At 33.7% G+C, this 19,084-nt stretch overlaps 1 protein-coding gene across 1 annotated transcript in view; it reads right to left on the bottom strand.

Annotated features, from left to right (window-relative positions):
• Positions 1–14,281, bottom strand: part of LOC146540294 (phosphatidylinositol-3,5-bisphosphate 3-phosphatase MTMR3) — a 53,171-nt gene extending 38,890 nt beyond the window's left edge. Inside the window, exon 1 of the mRNA XM_085198609.1 lies at positions 14,109–14,281. The gene's annotated coding sequence lies outside the window, so the exon portion shown is untranslated. The remainder of the gene's footprint in view (positions 1–14,108) is intronic.
• Positions 14,282–19,084: the final 4,803 nt, after the last annotated feature.

Here is a 19,084-nt window from a genome sequence, read left to right as displayed (position 1 = left end):
CTCGGATCGAGTGTACCGATAGTCTGTACAGGCTGGATGATTGTGAGTGGGTATCAGTATTAATTATATGCTCTAAAATGAGATGACAAGATATTTATGAGCTATCGTGGCTTCAAAACTTAGTATCTTTAATATAATAGCTAATAAACAAATAAATTTAACATAGTATCCAGCATACAGTACGGTAGGCAGAGGGAACAGTAGAGTAGTGTTAATACATTACGTTTCCCATTTTACACCGATTTTTTAAAGGTGAAGGTTTTTGAAAAAATGTGTGTTGAGTGGTGGAACTCACTTTACAGTCACACCCTCGTGCCCCTACGTCACGACGTGATGATATAAATATGAAGATCACAACACATAAGATATGAAGATCACAACACATAATATGAAGATCACAACACATAGAGAAGGGAGGTTCTTACCATCATATATTTTTTATTGCCTATAAAAAACTATGTCATAAAGGGTTCGGTGACATTCTTTATAGGTAGAGACTAGAAAGTATCAAAAAAATATATCATACCTGGTGCATGAAAAAAATAATAAAAATCAAATTAAATTTCTATTTGATTTTTAAAAAAAATTGACACGCTCATACCAATGACTTAATCAGTATTGACATCAAATAGAAATGAAATATGGCCAGTTTAGCACCAATTGATAACAGTTGTTAAGCCGTACATTTATCAAGATAAAAATGACCAATTCTAAACGAAAATCCAGGTTAAACACAGTTTAGATATAATAGTTCATCTAAATCCGCTTGCCAATCAGTTGGATGGATTATTTAATAAAAAAAGAACAACTATAGATTTAGATATTTATTCATTAAATGAAAGTATAAAAAAATAAATAAATAATATTTTCATTTCTCATTTAGATTCACGTCTTAACCTACATGTAGCAGAGAGAACCCAGGCATATTGTAGTGATAAACCGCTCTCAACTCTGATATAGATCTTGAGATGTCGTTTTCATTCAAAGATTATTAAAACAGCATCTCAAGGACGCTGGTGGAGAATGAAAATAATTAAATGACCCGATTGGGAATTGAACCCAGAGTAAGAATTGTCACACTACGCCAACAGGGTCCAATAAAAAAATACAATTGTAATAAGAAAACAAGCATTTCGAATTCAAACACAATTTCATAATAAAAGTAAGTAGGTGTCCAGTACTATAGAGCGGAGTCTTAATTTGAATAATATAATGAACTTTGCTACCAATATGATAATTACATACCTACTAACTAACATCTACAGAACTAGTTGAAACAATCGGTCCTGGTGCTAATGTTATAAACAATATACACAAATATTCTGCGTAGTTGATTCCGATAACACCTGAAGGTATGGGTTCTCGTCTCATTTGAGGCAAATTTTCTTCGATTCCAATAGAAAATCGGTGTAAGGTGGGTAGAAGAGAATTTTAATGATCTATCCTGAAAATCTGAGAGACAATAAGGGTAACTTGAAACATACTTGAGTAAAAAATAAATTAAAACAAAAAAACAAACAAATATTTTATAACATTAATACAAGTTATCTAGGGCGGCGGATACTTGACTTTCACAGAATAAATATACATTTCACGTTACCCGACCCCTCAGTTCTCGAGTCGGTGATTTAATTTTCAGATGTTTTCAACGATCAGCTTTTCTTTGTTACATCTAGGAAGTTAGGCAGAGGGAATCTAGTGTCGAGACACTCCGTTATGCTCGCAAAAAAGAATTTCCGATCCAACCCGTACTGAATGCCCAAACTCAATGCCATGCTTTGTGTATTATCACCAGAACGAGAACATATTTCATTCTCCCGATTGGGAATCGAACTCACAACCGTCGCGTTTGCAGATAGACGTTGTCCCGCTATATTAGTATTTATTTAGAATTTCCGCGTAATTATGTCTATATCTAGTTAGACGGGGTCAAAGAATTATAATAAGACTGACGTACATTTTATTTAATGTATATTATTATTATTATTATAATATTATTAGGGTAAAACCCGGATAGTTGCCTCGGACGGATACATGCCTCAGTTTCAAATGCTCTATGTTAGACGTGTTGTTAGTGTTTCTTTTTGATCATAATAAGAAGCGTCTCCCGCGTAGGACTCGGTGCCGCATCAGCTGTCGGAGTAGGTGCACGAGTTTTGTCCGTGTGAGTAAAAATCTTCCGCGACGTTACTTTGACGAGCGTCAGAATTATATTGGCAAGTAATCTCCGTTAAATATAATTATAACTAATTGCGGTTTCAGTAAAATAATTATTTCTTTGATTGCATTAGAGTTTAAATTGCACTGTAATAAACGTTTTGTTGTTAAATATGTTTTATTTATTTTGTAAATAAAAAGGGCAAGTATCCGTATCAAAAAGGATAGTTGCCTTACTGTCTTTTGCGGATTGTTGCCCTGGGGCAACTATCCGTAACTACACATTTTAACGAGCAAACAGGTTTTTTTCTTAGTTATTTTTTTCATTTGGTTTTACCTTTTTTTCTTGGTGATATTTTTATTGGGCTTTACTATAGTTTATCTTAAATAAAATAAATTCTCAACAGCAAAATGCCTCGCAAGTATAAACGAAAGCCAGGCGTGGTGCCGCGCCACATCAGCTGGACAGAAGATAGCTTAGCATTTGAGTTCGAAGATCTAAATAAAAAACAAAAAAGTATCAACGAAATATCCCGGATTTATGGCATATCCTCTCGAACCTTAAGAAATTCAAAATAGCAATATCAATTAGCAAATTCAAAAAAATGAAATACCAACAAAGAAGTTAAAGTTGATAATTATTGTGTAGAATGTTTTGATAATTATACTAAATCAAAATCAGATTGGATACAATGTGAAATGTGTCGAATGTGGTTGCATGAAACTTGTACAACATTCAAAAACCATTGCATGAGATGTGGCAAATTGAAAACCTTGGCTTCTGGTAATAATCAATACTAATGCCAAAGTTATTCCCATAATTATTTTTAATATTTAAGATAAATACTAATATTTAATTATTTTTTTAAATTAAAAAATTACATGTTCAAATTTAAAATTTTATAACTTTAGTACTTTTAAGTGTTGTTTGGGTAATAATTATAAAGGATCTCAGTAAGTAATTAGAACTGAATACTTATTTAATAGATGTTATGCCAAAGTTAATTCTTATTTTTTTTGTTGTTCTACCTTTAAAATAAATAGTAATATTTTATTTTTATTTTTATACTTAATTACCATTTTGGAGTCTATTTTGTTGTAATTTTATAATTATATTGACTTTGATTAATACTTAATGAAAGATTGTGTTCAATAACAAAAAGTGATTACTTAAATTAATATAAGTCCGTTTGTATTTAAAAAAAAAATAGACAGGCAAGTATCCCCCGAACCATTTTTAACGTTAGGCTAGTATCCGCCATAGTAGGCAACTATCCCCTTTTTTAGAGGCCACATAAAACAGGCTGTACTCAAAATTAATAATATTTATATTTGAAAAAATTGGCTAAGTTAGAAGATTAATATACTATGTTTAAGAACACGCATTGAATAGGTAATGTAGTGGTATACATTTCTAACAAAAGAGCTTTTTCAAAAAGTGTGGCAACTATCCGGGTTTTACCCTATAATAAGCCTGAATTTCTGCGACAAGTTCAAAGATTCTTTTTTGCAGGCCAATCATAGAGCAGGGGTACAAATGTGCGTCTTTAAAACGCGACAGATTGTGGGTTCGATTCCCACTATAGCAAATTAAATGTTTAATATTTTCACTTCTTCGCTCTGGTAGCAAGGCAAAGCGCGGTGATGAGTTCCGCCATTCAACATGCCAATGCTACCAGAATTAGGCAGGAAATGGGGAACAAAAGTGTCTTAATAGGAAGGTAGGATCTTATAACTAGGCTCCCTAGTTCGCTCTACCGCGAGATAGGTAGGGTTTACAAGATATTGCTAAAAGCTAAAAAAAGCTAGATTCTGCGATAGATTCAAAGATTATTCTTCGACACAATATAAACAAGTAAAATGTTTATTAATACCAAATATTTTTTTTACTTATAAGATTTTATGATTATGTGAAATAAAAAATATTTTTTACTGTCCATATTAGATAGGTATGTTGACATGGTAAAGGTTGAAAGACTCCTCATGTATATAGGTACATTAAACCTGTATGATGATTATATAAATATTTGTTTAAACTAAAAACAATGATGCAATGATGACGTTAAAGCTCAGGCCCTATGAAACAAAAAAAAATATCTCGATTGTTTAGTTGTCCAGAAATTTGTGGACAATATGTACATACATGCCAAACACATAACCCCCCCATTAAGAAGTCGGTTAAAAAATAAGATAAAAGCAAATCAACGCCAGGAAACAGCTGGTACGATTGGACACACAGAATATAGTGAGACTAGAGAGAATGCAACGGAACGGACGCCCGCTCCAGTTTCAGACGCGTCGGCGACTAGGAATGCGGTCATTTGAACTATAGATACTAGCCTATGCCTCATCTCGTAGAACAATCGTGTTAACTATAGCTGTGATCGAATGTACGTTAATTATTATAGACAATTTTAATGAAGTGGGGAACCGAGTGTTTTAACACTAGGTTCCCTCTGCCTACAAGGCTGTGTGCGGGATACAGCGTGAAGCTGATGTATTATTTGTAACTTTAACTTTAAATTGATAGCAGAATCAAGAATAAAAAAATATGCAAAATATAAATACTTATGAACATTTCGCTTAATGAACGTTCATATTTTAAATAAAGTGAAGTTTTAACGTCAAATATTTTACGACCAGACAAAGTCAGTGTATATAATGTACTGTAATTTATTTTAAGTAAAAACTATACAATATAGAAATGGGGGCCTACACGCGGCTTCGCCCGCTTAACTTTCCTGTTGTAGCCCAATTCTACAAAATCTTTACATAAATTGTAGCCTATATGTTAATCTGATGTGTAATATAACTATTACCGTAAAGCTTCATAAGAATATTTTCAGTAATTTTTGTATGAACGTGCACCAAATATCCATACTCACAAACGTTCACATTTAAAATATAGTGACACAACTCTTCTTTCCGTAAAGACGCTTATGATAAGTATTAATAGTAATATAATTAGTATTAATAATTAAAAATAAGGAAAGAAAATAATAATAAGATAAACTCTATAAGGATAATTTTATAATCATTTATACATAAGTTAATTAAATATACTATCATAATAAAACATATATAATATGAAATTAATAATAATATTATGTATTATTATTTTATTACTATGCAAATAGGACATATAAATACATAACAATATTCCAACGAGAATTTTAAGGTAAAAGAACTCATTTATATTTATTATGCATTATAATTAATATTAAAAACAAGTGAGATAATAAGCTTATTATTAAATATTTTTATTATGTATGTAATGTAATTCTTTTATGTACAAGTTAACCATAAATTTCTTTAAAACAAATAGCACTCTGAATATAGACGGGGGTGAAAGGAACCTTGGGTACTACTGCGTTCCCCACTTTTCGCCGAATTTTCGAGACATTACGTATTGGGTGGCGAGACTCAACGCTGTGCTTTGCTTTGTCACAAGAGCGAAGAAATGAAAATATTAATAAATAATAATTAATTTGCTCGAGTGGGAATCGAATGCACAACCGTCACGTTTACAATACTATTGCAATTTCCAATAATTTTCTGGATTGGTAAATTAAATGACAAACTACATTGAGAAATATTGAAGGTGGAAAATATGGAAATAAAATAGCGATGGCGTGATTACCGCGTATTACCTAAGCAGGTCGGGGAAATAAAAATAACTCGTTTTCATTAAGGTAGGACATGGCGTGGAAGAGAATGAAGAATAAGAATCGCCATCTAATTTAAAATTGTGCGGGAAGTGGAGAATGGAATGACCTGACACTAGTAGTGTAGTAAGGAGAATAAAAAAAAAATTTCCTAATGGATTTCGAACCCATATATCACCCTCAAAAAGTGATGTACCAACTGAAAAAGTAATTGCAATTTGACGGAAAACCACTACAGGCTTTTTACTCCTAACTTCTTACCCAAAATATTTTTATTCATTATAAATATTTTATAAGACAAAGAAAAAAACATTCATAATATAAACATAAAATAAATAAATACAAATGGCCGGCTCGTATGGTCAGGTTACACACAGACCGACCGCAGGCCACGTTGAACGAATCCCATTCACCAATCTCACGTTACCATATAGCATTCCTCGCCACTCACTGTACCAGGAGACCAGAGGTGGAGTGGAGTGGAGTGAAACTTTAGCATGGACAATAAAGCATTTGTTGTTTTTAGAAAACGATGTTTCACGTTACAACAATGCTATTTTTCCGGTTTTAACTATAAACAATTAAATAGGGATATCTGTTTCCGCCATGTTGCGTTATAATTCTTTTGTAACTTTTTTATATATTGACGCAGTAGGTATAGACATGTGATTCGTACCTTTTTTTCTCATTTTTTAAAAAAATATATCAAAATCAAATCTAATCAGCTTTACGCTGTATCCCGCACACATCAGGATAAGCAGAGGTATCCAAATATTAAGACACTCACTCCCCACTTTTCGCCGAATTCTAGAACCATTACGAGTTGAGTGGCGGATCTCAACGCCGCGGTTTGCCTTGTCCCCATAGAGATGAAAGGAAAATATACATTTTAATAAATATTTCATTTCCTGCAGTGGGGATCGAATCTACAACCAATCACGTTTACAGGCACACTTTGTGCCCTTGGGCCACGACTGGCCTCTTTCTATATTCTTTAATATTTCTTTATTCTTTAAATTAATATACTTTTATCCAAATCAAATCACCAAAATGCACAAAATAGAGTATTTAGGCCAAAAGTCATGGCATGGCAAAACGATCAGTATCAAACTCCTGGAAAAACTATTCAATCTAGCATTAAACAGAGTAGAGTTTAGGAAGGTAGAGGACAACCTTCAGATTAAAGAAGCACCCAAAGAACTTAGCTTAAAGGCCGGAAGCATGCCTGTGTTAATTAAGAAATAATACAAAAAATAATTATTATTAAATATTAAACAAAATATTAGTGTTTAGTGTTATTAGTAAGTAGTTTACTAGACTACACAAGTATGTCTTATATGCTAAAGCTGTTGCACCTAACTAAATCTGGCTAATCGGCTTGAAAGATTCTTTTCACTTGCTTAAGAGATATTTTTTCACTAGAAACTCGTATTATAATTATTACTAACGTAATCAACTAAAATGGTCTGTTTCCGTTTTATGCACTAAAACTAAGATTTCAAGGCCAATTTGAATTCCGACAAATTAATTTATATAAGAAAACCAACATAATTCATTAAAAATTGCAACTTTTTTAACTTTCAGTTGAAAACTCTTTTTTCTCTGGAAAATCTAATATTTTGGGTTACAGAATTTTTAATTTAAATCATGTCGACCGACCTTTCATGAGAGAGAGAGAGAGAGATGCAACGGCGGAATAAAGTATCAATAGAATTATCTAGAGTCAGTCAGGGAAAGGATGGTGACAGTGGGCCAAGGTTTGTTTTCGGTGATATCATGGATCGTGTCGAAAATCACGATGATACCATCGTATTGTAATATATAAGCAATTATATTTGTACGTTGAGGCTAGTCGTGGCGCAGGAGCACAAGCGTGCATGCGCAACAGGTTGTGGGTTCGATTCCCAACCCCAGAATTTGGCGGAAAGTGGAGATCTTAACACTACGTCTTAGGTTCCCTCTGTTGACCCTGCTATGTTATTCTGCCGTGAAGCTTTATATTTATACGTATATTCCAAATAACAGTATTTTTTCTGCCACAAATAGAAAAATAAAATTTTGTACACCTCTCTAAAGTTCAATTTAACCTCACAAATATTCACGTTAAAAATAACCAAAATAAAGATCCACATGAGAAAAGAAAGTTATATAATAAAAAAACTACGGAAATAAAAAAATCCCAAAAACATCTCCCTCCTATTCGAAGTCGGTTAAAACCACGACAACCCTACAGTCCACCATTATAACCAGCATTGCCGATTTCCAAGTCGACCTTCCTTCCATATTCACTAATCGCACGACACGAGCTGGTGAACAGATTGATTGGGCCATTCACGATAATTTACTATTGCAACAAGATATTTAAGTTCGTGTGAAAACACACGTTTTATCTATACACTTCACATACTAAATGGTTATTTACGAAATGTTTTGGCATTGGGGTTTACCTCATGTGACCAGATGTTCCGTTTTGAATGGGATTGTCCCATTTTTAGACATCCTCAAAATTTGTTCGGATGAAAGGCAACCAACTAAAAACAACGATAGCACTCAATATATTTTTTTTGTTATAGAATATATAAAAAAAAAGTATGGTACACATGGAATAGTCGAAAAGTTACTTTTGATTACAAAGGAAATTACTAAAATTATGAATAATAAATATACTAATATTTATTTAATGAAAATGAGATAAAAAGAACATAAATAGTTAGTTTTTCTGACATTTAACTTTAAATCTATAAATAACAAACTATAATAACAAGTAAGAGGTTATCGGGAAATCAAAATAATTTTATAAACATATTTACATATATATAATCTTTATATATATATGATAATAGATAAATCGATATAAACATTGAAATGTTAGTTGCATTAAGGTCGGACGTCCGCGTGGAAGCCACGTGACCTTGTCGCGATAAGTGTTCGCTAAGCGTAGACTTAGGTCCTTTGCTTCGTTGCATTGAACTTGAAGAGGAAAAACCAAATTGTATTTAGATATATAAGTTTTATGTTTCACGCTGTATCCCGCTCTCGGATATAGCAGGATAAGCAGTGCAAACCTAATGCTAATCTTTGAAACATTACGTGTTAAGGTGGCTGTACTCAACGCCGTGGTCTATCTTCTTGACTAAACGAGGAAATTAAAATAAATCATATCAACGAATGGGATACGAACCTTCAGCCATTCCATTTACAGTCACGCTCGTTTGCCTTGTCCTTTTTCAATAAAAAAAAAAAGTCAGAAACTGTTACTGCTGCTGTGCCACGGCGGCTTTACATTTTATTATTGTTTTTAAATGTAGAAGCAGATTTTGGAGAAATAGTAAGACAAAAAAACTGACAAAACAAAAAGATATACACATAAGAAAAATCTTATAAAAATAGCACATGAATAAGTATCATAAAGTACATTGTAAAGTGTTTGAATTGTTAATACCATCTACGTATTGGAACGAAAGAGAGACAAATGTTTCGCTGAATAAAAGACAACTCATGTGATCGATATACAAACATCTATCTATATCTATACTAATAACAAAATCGTATAGGGTCGGTGTCTGTACAATAAAGATAAATATGAAAAAAATGTTAATTGTGGCATTTAACCAAAAAAAACGATCTTTAAAATTTTTGTCTGTGTGTTTGTTTACGCTTATAATAGCGGGGGAAGCCGCGAGCGGGCCGCTAGCTTATTATAAAGCTTAAAAGTTTATTTTTTGGGTTAGTAAACTTTTTGTGTTGGATTATAAATTTATTGAGAAAGGCTATAATCCGTTATGTTCGACACCAAAACTATGTACATCTTAATGTGGATTACATTAATTAATTGTACCTGCGGTCAGAGTTACGGGCATTGAGAATGTGTCTATATAACTCTTATCTATCTCTCTATCTCTAGTATGAGACATCTTCGTATATGCATAATTGGACTGGAACTTCAACGAAATAACTACGAATGTCTTCATTATTTCTCATATAAGAATATTTTAACAGACTGAGATCGGACTAACAACGAACCGTGACCGGCGCTATAGTTTGAATCACCCATTTTTTAGCTTTATATGACCACAGGAGCGAAACCGCAGGTTGAAGCCAGTGTATAATAAACACTTATACTTTTCAAACGTTGCCTTCAACCTGAATAATTAATATAATAAAGCGGAAGAGTTTGTTTGTTTGTTTCAACGCTAAGATCTCTGGATCTACTGGTCCGATTTACTTTGTTTTTGTTTTGTATGAAAGCTACATTCTTCAGAAGTGCTATAGGCTATATAACATTACATTACACATATATACTAATATATTAAAATACTTTCTAATTTGACATGCAATTTATTCTGCCATGGGAATAACAATGTTAAAGATTATTTAAGCTTATATTTTCTTACTAATTCTATTGAAAACTTAAAATATTTTCATAAATACTCTTATAGTTCAAGCAGGCGTAGCCGCGTCCGCGTCCGCTAGTAGTGAATAAATATCAACATAATAACAAATAATAGTAAAAGCACAGTATACGAGTAAGTATACACAATACAAAAGAACTATAAATAGCAATGTGCGAGGCGTCTGAGGGAAAACCGGTCTGTTATTGTATCCTGATGAGTTGAACGAGGAACAGAATTTTATTTCCGTATATAGGTATCTACATATGTCTTTCTAACCCGCATGTAGCGGGATAGGCGGAGGTAGCATAGTGTTAAGACGCTCTGCCCCCTAGTCTCTACCGAATTTTAGGGGCATTGTGTAGAGTTGCGGAACTCAACACCGCGCTTTGATTTGACACCAGAGCGAAGAAATCAAAATATTTAATATGTATAACATTTCCTCGAATGGGAATCGAATATGCAACGTTACATACATATATAAAAGTACTTGTTTGCATTTAGCTATAATTATAGTCTGCGTCGTGAGCAATTTGGACGAAAAATGTAGAGTAAGTACACTAGAATATTTCAACCTTTTACGTAAAACATACAAATTATGTGAAATAAAAAAATGAAAATTATTAATTTCTTTATGAATATGTTTATTTTCTAATAACAATTGCCAACAAGGTAAATAAAATACTTAGTGAAAGTTGTCTTGGCATTCCTCCGCAAGTGGCACCCCACGTGATCGCTTCAAAGGTCAGAAAATCAATGTAAGAAAACAAACATACATCGAATACGTACCTATATGTACAATAACATAACGGAAAAAACTATTCTAAAATTTATTTATCAAATAGTTTCTAAGTTTGAAATATACTATTTGTAAATGCAATGGCTGTAGATTCATTCCCCACTCGAAATCGAGGGAAGATTATACTTGGTTATAATAATTTCCCTGCTCTGGTAAACAAAACGCAGCGTTTAGTTCCGCCAATCAACACGTAATGTCTCAAAAATGCGGCGGAAAGTTTTGTGTAGTATGCTGATGGTCGTATTGGCCTCTACAGCTTCACCGATTTTTTATGGGAGGCCGAGTAGAGCTCTGACCTGGTTTTAGTCATCTTTTTACGGGTGCTAACAAAGAGATTCTACGAAGTCGCAAGGGCGTCTCCTGAGACAGGGACCTTGGCATGACGGAAAGTGTGAACTGGAGTATCTTAACACTAGATATTATTATTATATATTATTATAATCTAAATACCTGGATTCTCCTTAGGAATTAACTACCTACTTAGAGATTTTTTTTTGCTATTTATTAGTAGTAGTTTAAGTAACAGAAAAAAAATATTTAAATTGATAATTTTGAAAACCTGAAAAAAGCGTAGCGTTTAGTTAAAATATAAAAAAAAAATAAATAAAAGACACTAGGTTCCCTCTACCTACTCTGCTATATGCGGCAACGATACCGACATTTTGTAATGACCTTAACAGCTGTTATTTATTACAATATAAAGCAAATGTTATCAATAGCGATTCATTTTTTATCGTACACTAAATTATATATTTGGTCGCGTGAAATTTCCTTTGGAGACCAAAAGTGGAACAATTAAATTTCTTATCTTATCTAATTAGAGCAAACTGTGAAGTCTGATTAGAATGGACCCTAAACAATGTTAGTTTTCCCACTTCATTTATAAATTATTATTTAACTTTTTTAATAATTTATAATTTTCAATTCACAATTCCTACTAGAATAATAAAAAAACCTTTTTTTTCAGCATCACGCTGTATTCCGCATGTACCAGAATGACTAGGCAAAGGGGAATGAGAAATAAAAATATCAAATATTTATTTTCCTCGAATGGGCATCGAATCCCCAACCTGTCGCCTTTACACTGGCACGCTTGTGCGTTTGCCCTGCGCCACGACTAACCCTCAATGAAAATAACCTAGTCATATTTTCATCAAATCGTAAACTTCAAAGGCAGACAAAACTTAAGAATTAAAGGTGAAATTCAAAGACAGACCACGTGACGCGAGTTAAAGGTAACGATTTTCCCATTTCACAGCTGTGACGCGTAGACTTGCGCAGTGGTGCCTAGCACCACGTGGCAGACTTTACTACCAGACACAGTATTAGCTAATTAGATAGATTTAGAAATAAATATAATTAAATAATGAAAAAAAAAAACAATTAGGTATTTATTTGGAAAAATCATTAAATTAATTTGCGTTTAACAAAATCACATAAGTAGCTTTTTAATTTCTTTCTTTGCCCAAAAGTGTTTTTTTAAGTTAATCTTATTTTTTTTTTAAGTATATTATAATCTGTAGGGTTGTATTCGGACAGACATGCGCAGTACAGCCTTTGGGGCCACGTGGCGCTTTCCCGTTGCATAACCTTTCCCCAATGCGACAACACGAAACTAAAATGCATTTATTTTATTTAAAAAAAAATGTTCATTAAAAATAAAAATTGAGATAATATATTTAAATAATCAATTTATTTTTACTTATGAAATGTTATAAAATTAGTAATATACCATATGGAACAAATTAGAGCGCTATTCAAGCACTATTTAAATTGCTTAATATTTTAGAATCAATCTCATTCAACAACTACTTGAATTTTTTTATACTTAAATGACTATAAAATATTTTTTAGTATATTCAAATAAGTTTCTTATAACAAAATAAATTAATCAGAAAACAAAAAAAACGTCACATTTTACTAGTAGTAAAATAGTTTATTTATATAATATTGGAAACTTGATTTCACTTTATTAAGGAAGTAGACGCTAGGAGAATGTATATGTCTGACCACGCCTACGGGCCCTTAGTACTTACTTATAGCTTTTAGTAGTACTACTGCATACCACGACCACATTCTAATTTTATATGTATGTATATGAAATTATCTAACCATTTCATTATAAATTAGCGTTTCAAATCTTTCTTTTCATCTTAAATGTTTTTATATTAAACTAGTTCACACCTGCAGCTCCGCGCGCGTGGTCAAATGGAAATATTAGTAATAGCTGTCATACACATTCTAAATGCCTGAGATACTTCTGACAAGTAAAATGGGTTATATCAAAATGGTGAATATTTTCTATATAAATGGATTATGCTACACAAAAATATTTTTTTCTTCTTGAGATAGGCGCGTTTAACCAAACAAACTCATCACTTATATAAAATTAGTAGAGAATAGAGATGTACATAAATAAATCATATCACAGAGAACTTATAAGATTTTTGGCAGTTTAACAGTAGGCCATACCTACTACAGCTGTTAAATAAAAAAAAAAAACAAATTCACTGAACGGTTCCGAGTGATTAGCGCTCATTACGTTTAGTGGAGGCAGCGACCTCGGACCAAATTATTAAACGAACAAAGCAATTTTTTTTGCATTTAGAAACAAAATGTTGTAATAATATCGCAATGAAATCAACGGACACTTGTACACGTTTTTATTATTAAAACACAGACGGCGCCTAATGAAAACATTTTGCAATCATTAAATACTGACGCCATCATGTTTATAAACATAATTTTTTTGTTAATACAACCGCGAAACCCAATACCTACTATATAATAGTAATTGTCGGAGCGGTTTGTTGTTCCGCGACGTAAATACAATTCACAACAGGACTTTGGAACGAAAGCCCGCCATAATGTAACGTGGACGCCACGAGTGCCACACGCCGCGACGTCTACGACTCTACACTTTAATATAACGTGAAATATGTAGAAAAATGCACGCACGAGTTGAAATCCACCATTTTAACATCATTCTACAACAACATATTAGTAATTTATGACGTTATATCCGCCACCATCGCGCTACGGAGCCATGTGTCGAGCACGTCGCCAGGTTGGCCACACTAGAAATACCATTCTTACAATTCTAAAACCGGCGTCACTTCACAATATAATCCATTTATATTTATCGGAGACTTCGCAAAACCACAAATACGAGAAGTGAATATTGACAAGAGCGCGAATGTGATATATATCCATATTATGATGGGTGACTGGCGGTGTCGCATATAGTATGCGACGAGCACGCGCGGCAGCTGCGGAGCAACTGGCGAGGGCGGGGCGAGCGGCGCGGGGAGGGGGCACTGAGCGCGGGGGGGACAGGGTGTCTGTGCCGCGCGTCTCTACCACCAGCAGACAGTTGACTCTACTCTCTACTTACTATGGACATCATCAGCTAGTGTTAGAGCAGCGTCTGTTCTGGGTTCGATTACCAGTTGGGGGGGGGGAATGAGTTATTCGATATTTTAATTATCTCGCTATGGTACCTAATACACAATGTTTCAAAAATCAACGAAAAATGGGGTATTTAACGTTAATTCCCTAGATCTGTATCTAGGCATCATTAAGCAAAAAAAGGTGGAGCACGCTTATTATACAGAGAGATGCAGTGTGATCTACGCGTCGTGGCTGAAGTTAGCTGTAAATGGCTGCGCATTTTCTTACTCACAGCGGACACGACTCGTTGACCGTACTTTACTAGCTATATAAGTCTACTAAATACCAAAAGAAAAACAAACCATTCATGAAGGTTTCGATTAAACAACTAGTTTTAGACATAAGAGTGTGACTGTAACAACGGTAGTGGGTTCGATCCCCACTGGAGAACAGGAAAATATTTATTTAAATTTAAATTTCCATGCCTGCTGTGCATCAGTGAAGCTATTTTTTTTATTATAATTGTGAGATCTTTGTGCTATATGGGTTCTAAGAAAACCACTATATTTAAACTATTAGCGTATAATTGACCGTATGATTACTTTAACAAACCCTCATATGTTTTTACTTCTTTTTTTTAACTCTGTCTACATTTTTTGCTTAGAAATCAAAAATGACTTGCATTTTCTATTTACTGCTATTTATTGATCGATGTTAAATAGTAATTTCAAGGATTGTACAGCAGACGGTGGGTATTTACGTAATCATTTGCACGTAACTTACTGTCACGGAAATTAAGTAATGTATTCTTTTCACGCTTCACGCTGTATCACGCATGTAGCAATGTAGACAGAGAGAACCTAGTTAAGACATTCCGTTCTCCACTTTCCGCTAAATATTCATTCCTCAACTGGTAATCAAACCCACGATAGCGACAAAATTCTCACAGTAGCTGAGCATATCTATAGTAGCTTAGTGTTAAAACACTCCGTACTCACTTTCAGCCAAATTCTGGGGGCATTGAGTTTGACACAAGAGCAAAGAAATGAAAATATACTTATATATACAGATAATGTTTCAGCTGAACAAATACTCTACTACTATAATGAACACAATAAAATAATATGAATAAAAGAAAAGTATAAATATATATTATATATATTGTATATAATATTGTATTTCAATGTAATTGTAGTAGAACTTTAAAAACAAGTTGTACTATATATTTTTACATATAGAAATTTGCATGTTTATTTGTTAATTACATCTACAAGCAACAAGATGTGAACAGGTGTGAATAATATTTCAAAAAAACTTAACATAATCAATGAAAGTTTTTTTTATAGAGTCATGATGCAGCTTACAAATTATTATGGAATTTTTCATAATAAAAAAACTTAATGCTTATATGCGCATAGAAAAAACAAAAAAATGTATATATTATATAATGGTGATGTGAAAGAAATAAAAAATGTAGAGGCCGTCCTAGCGCGTAGTGGCTGAAAACTCGACGGTTGTGAGTTCTATTCCCACTCGAGGGAATGAATAATTATTTATTAATATTTTCATTACTTCGCTTCGTAACAATGCAAAGCGTAACGTTGAGTTTCTGAAAAATTTAGTGGAAAATGGAGAACGGAGTGTTCAAACACAAGATTCCCTCTTACCCTACTTTATGAGAGATACAGCATGAAGCTGGAAGAATATAAAGTATGGCAGACAAAAAAGATGCACATTTTAACAATGTAAATTACTCGATGAATTACTGCTATAATGCTTAATTAAAAGACCTCGATGAAAAATTATGAGAAAATATTACAAGTACTCAACTAGAATTTATAATTTCATGGAAATTCTTAAACAATGGAATCTATCACGATTCTTGTTTTCAAATAAAATATGTAAATTATATTTTTTAAATTTAAATTAAATATTTGTGTACAGAAATTTGTATCTACGTCTCTGTTAATAAAAGTTGTTTTAAGAAGAAAAAAATGTAATTTGCTTATTATTCATTTGCCATTAATTCAAATTCAAATATTTACATAAATCTTTAATTAAAAAGCGCGTTTTAAATAAAAGTATTCATTGATTTTTTTTCAGCTTCACGCTAGATCCCGCATATAGCAGGGTAGGCAAATTGAACTTAGTGTTGAGTCACTCCGCTCCCCACTTTCCACTCGAGGAAATGATTTATTATTTCTTAATATGTATTTTTATTTCTTCGCTCTGGCACAAGGGAAAAACCACTGATTTCCGCCACTCCACACGCAATGCTTCCGCAATTCGGCGGATAGCTGAAAAAGGAGTGCCTTAACACAAGGTTCCCTTTAAGTACCCTGCTGCTGCGAAATACAGCGTGAAGCTGATTTATTTTATTTTACCATTTAGCATTGACCTAGCACATCGTCGGTATCGTTCAGTATGTATGTTTCATAGCAATCAGGGTGGGCGGTGCACTTCCACCCACGTGTCTGTCGGCCGTCTGAAATGATGTGATGGCGCTTGCCGGCGCGACACGAAGCGGCCGTTATTGGAAGATGGCACGTGTCGATTTTAATTTTATATGTGTAATAGTATTTCATATATATTTTCTGCATTTTCCGTTTTTTTTTGGGGTTCGTGAATATTCTTAGTTCTCCACTTCTCACGCAAACCACCGGTCGTGTATCTCTATCGCATGTTCTCGCTCGCACATCCAGCGCAGGAAGAACGTGACAATGAGTCATGCTTTTTCGTGTGTACAGCCGGCGTTCATCGATTTATAAGAAGTTAGCACATAAAATACCATAAAATTTTTTTCAGCTTCACTCTATGTCGCGCATATAGTAGAGTACGCATAGGGAACCCAGTGACAAAACACTCCGTTTCCCATTTTCCGTCGAATTATACGCAGCGTTGCGTGTAGTGGCGGAACTCGTTGGTGAAACTTTTGCATTGGTGCCAGAGCAAAGAAATGAATCTATTAATAAATAATACTTCATTCCTCCGAGGGAGGATCGAACCCACTACCAATACCACTATATATAAAACATCTAAGCATCTAACACAGTCTGATACGCGGTCTGGTTTCAAACGGGATCCTATTCGATCTGGTCGTTACTCCAGCGAACACTCCCTCGTTCGCTAGATGGAATTTAAACTGGGAATATTTATAGGTTCTAGTGAAGATAGTTAAATCTTATGGACTATCTTATAATTCTAGTATAGAAGAGATACCGGAGATATCTATTGCATTAAATGTTTCTAAAATTATCGTTTTAAATCTTTTACGTTGAATCCCACTTATAGCAGCGTAGGCAAAGGGAACCTAGGAATTTTGTATTAAGATATTCCGTACTCCATTAAGACATTTTCGTTCTCCATTTTCCGTCGAATTTTTGAGGCATTGTGTGTTGAGCGACGGAATTTAAAGCTGCGTTTATGTTAATATTTCATTCCCCCGAATGCAAATCGAACCCACACCCCTTGCGTGTACAGTCGCATACTTATGCTCCGACAAGATACTTAATTCACAAAATAGCCAGCACTTACGTAAATCATGTTTTCTACTAATATTCATATTGTTGTTCCTTTTGACCGTGACGAACGTGTAAAGTACGAGTAAATAGGAAGTGAGCGAGCACTCGTCCGTATGTACTCGTACATGAATAGGTACTGATGTGTTTGTTTGTTTGTGTGTTTTCTCATTTCTCATTACGTTATAATTAATGCGGAACGTACGACAGTTACGAGACATCCTTGAAACGGTGCATCTGCATCAGCGTATGGATACATATACCTTATATTTGATAAAATACAATGTGTTCATTTAATTATTTTTTTTTAAATTCAATTAAATATAGAAAAAAATGCAAAGGAAACGGATTGTGGATTTGATCCGACTCAACACATTATGAATCCAGAATTCGGTGGAATGTGGGTAATGGAAGTATCTTAACACTAGGTTCTCAGGTTCCCTTTGCCTACTCTGCCATTTTCTAGCTAAGATTGAAACCTGTTATTTTTTATGAACAATGGCAAATATTTAAAAAAAAATGGATTAGTAAAAGCCTTCTCTACATAATATATTATTACGTTCATATTAATAACATAATTCGCATACTTTATAATAGTATTCTATGGCTAAAACCATTTAAAAAAACCTGATAGCCTTCCCACAGTGCCGGGAACCTGTACAACTGGTTCAATTAAGTGCACCGAGCGCAAGATAAACTTCAGGTCAACATCGTCCAAGCTTTGGGACTAAATATACTTGAAAGCTCATTTTGCCAAAAATATATGTAAGTATATTCCACGTGAGGCCAGTCATGACGTAGGAGCATAAATGAATGACTAAGTGACTAAGTAAACGCGACTGCTTGTGGGTTCGATCCTTTTTTGAGGAAATGAAACGTTTATTTAAATTTATAGTCGAAGCAAAGTACGGCGATGAATTAGCACTCTATCTCGAACATTGTAAGTCACACACGCAATACCTCCAGAATTCGGGGGAAAATGAGAACCAGAATGTCTTAACACTAGGTTCCCTCTGCCTACAATGTGTACGGCATACAGAATAAAGATATATTCCACATATATACAGCTAAAATAAATAATGTAATATACATAGGTCGAAATAAACAGGAAAAATAGGAGGACTATCGATTTCGATTTATTGAAGACGAAGCTGCGTCGACAAA

Source organism: Heliconius melpomene, chromosome 2, assembly GCF_056956725.1.
Source record: "Heliconius melpomene rosina isolate 202511_hmr_F chromosome 2, ASM5695672v1, whole genome shotgun sequence".
Lineage (NCBI taxonomy): Eukaryota > Metazoa > Arthropoda > Insecta > Lepidoptera > Nymphalidae > Heliconius > Heliconius melpomene.
The sequence above is the reverse complement of the archived record's forward strand: the minus strand, read 5'-3'. Positions and strand labels throughout refer to the sequence as shown.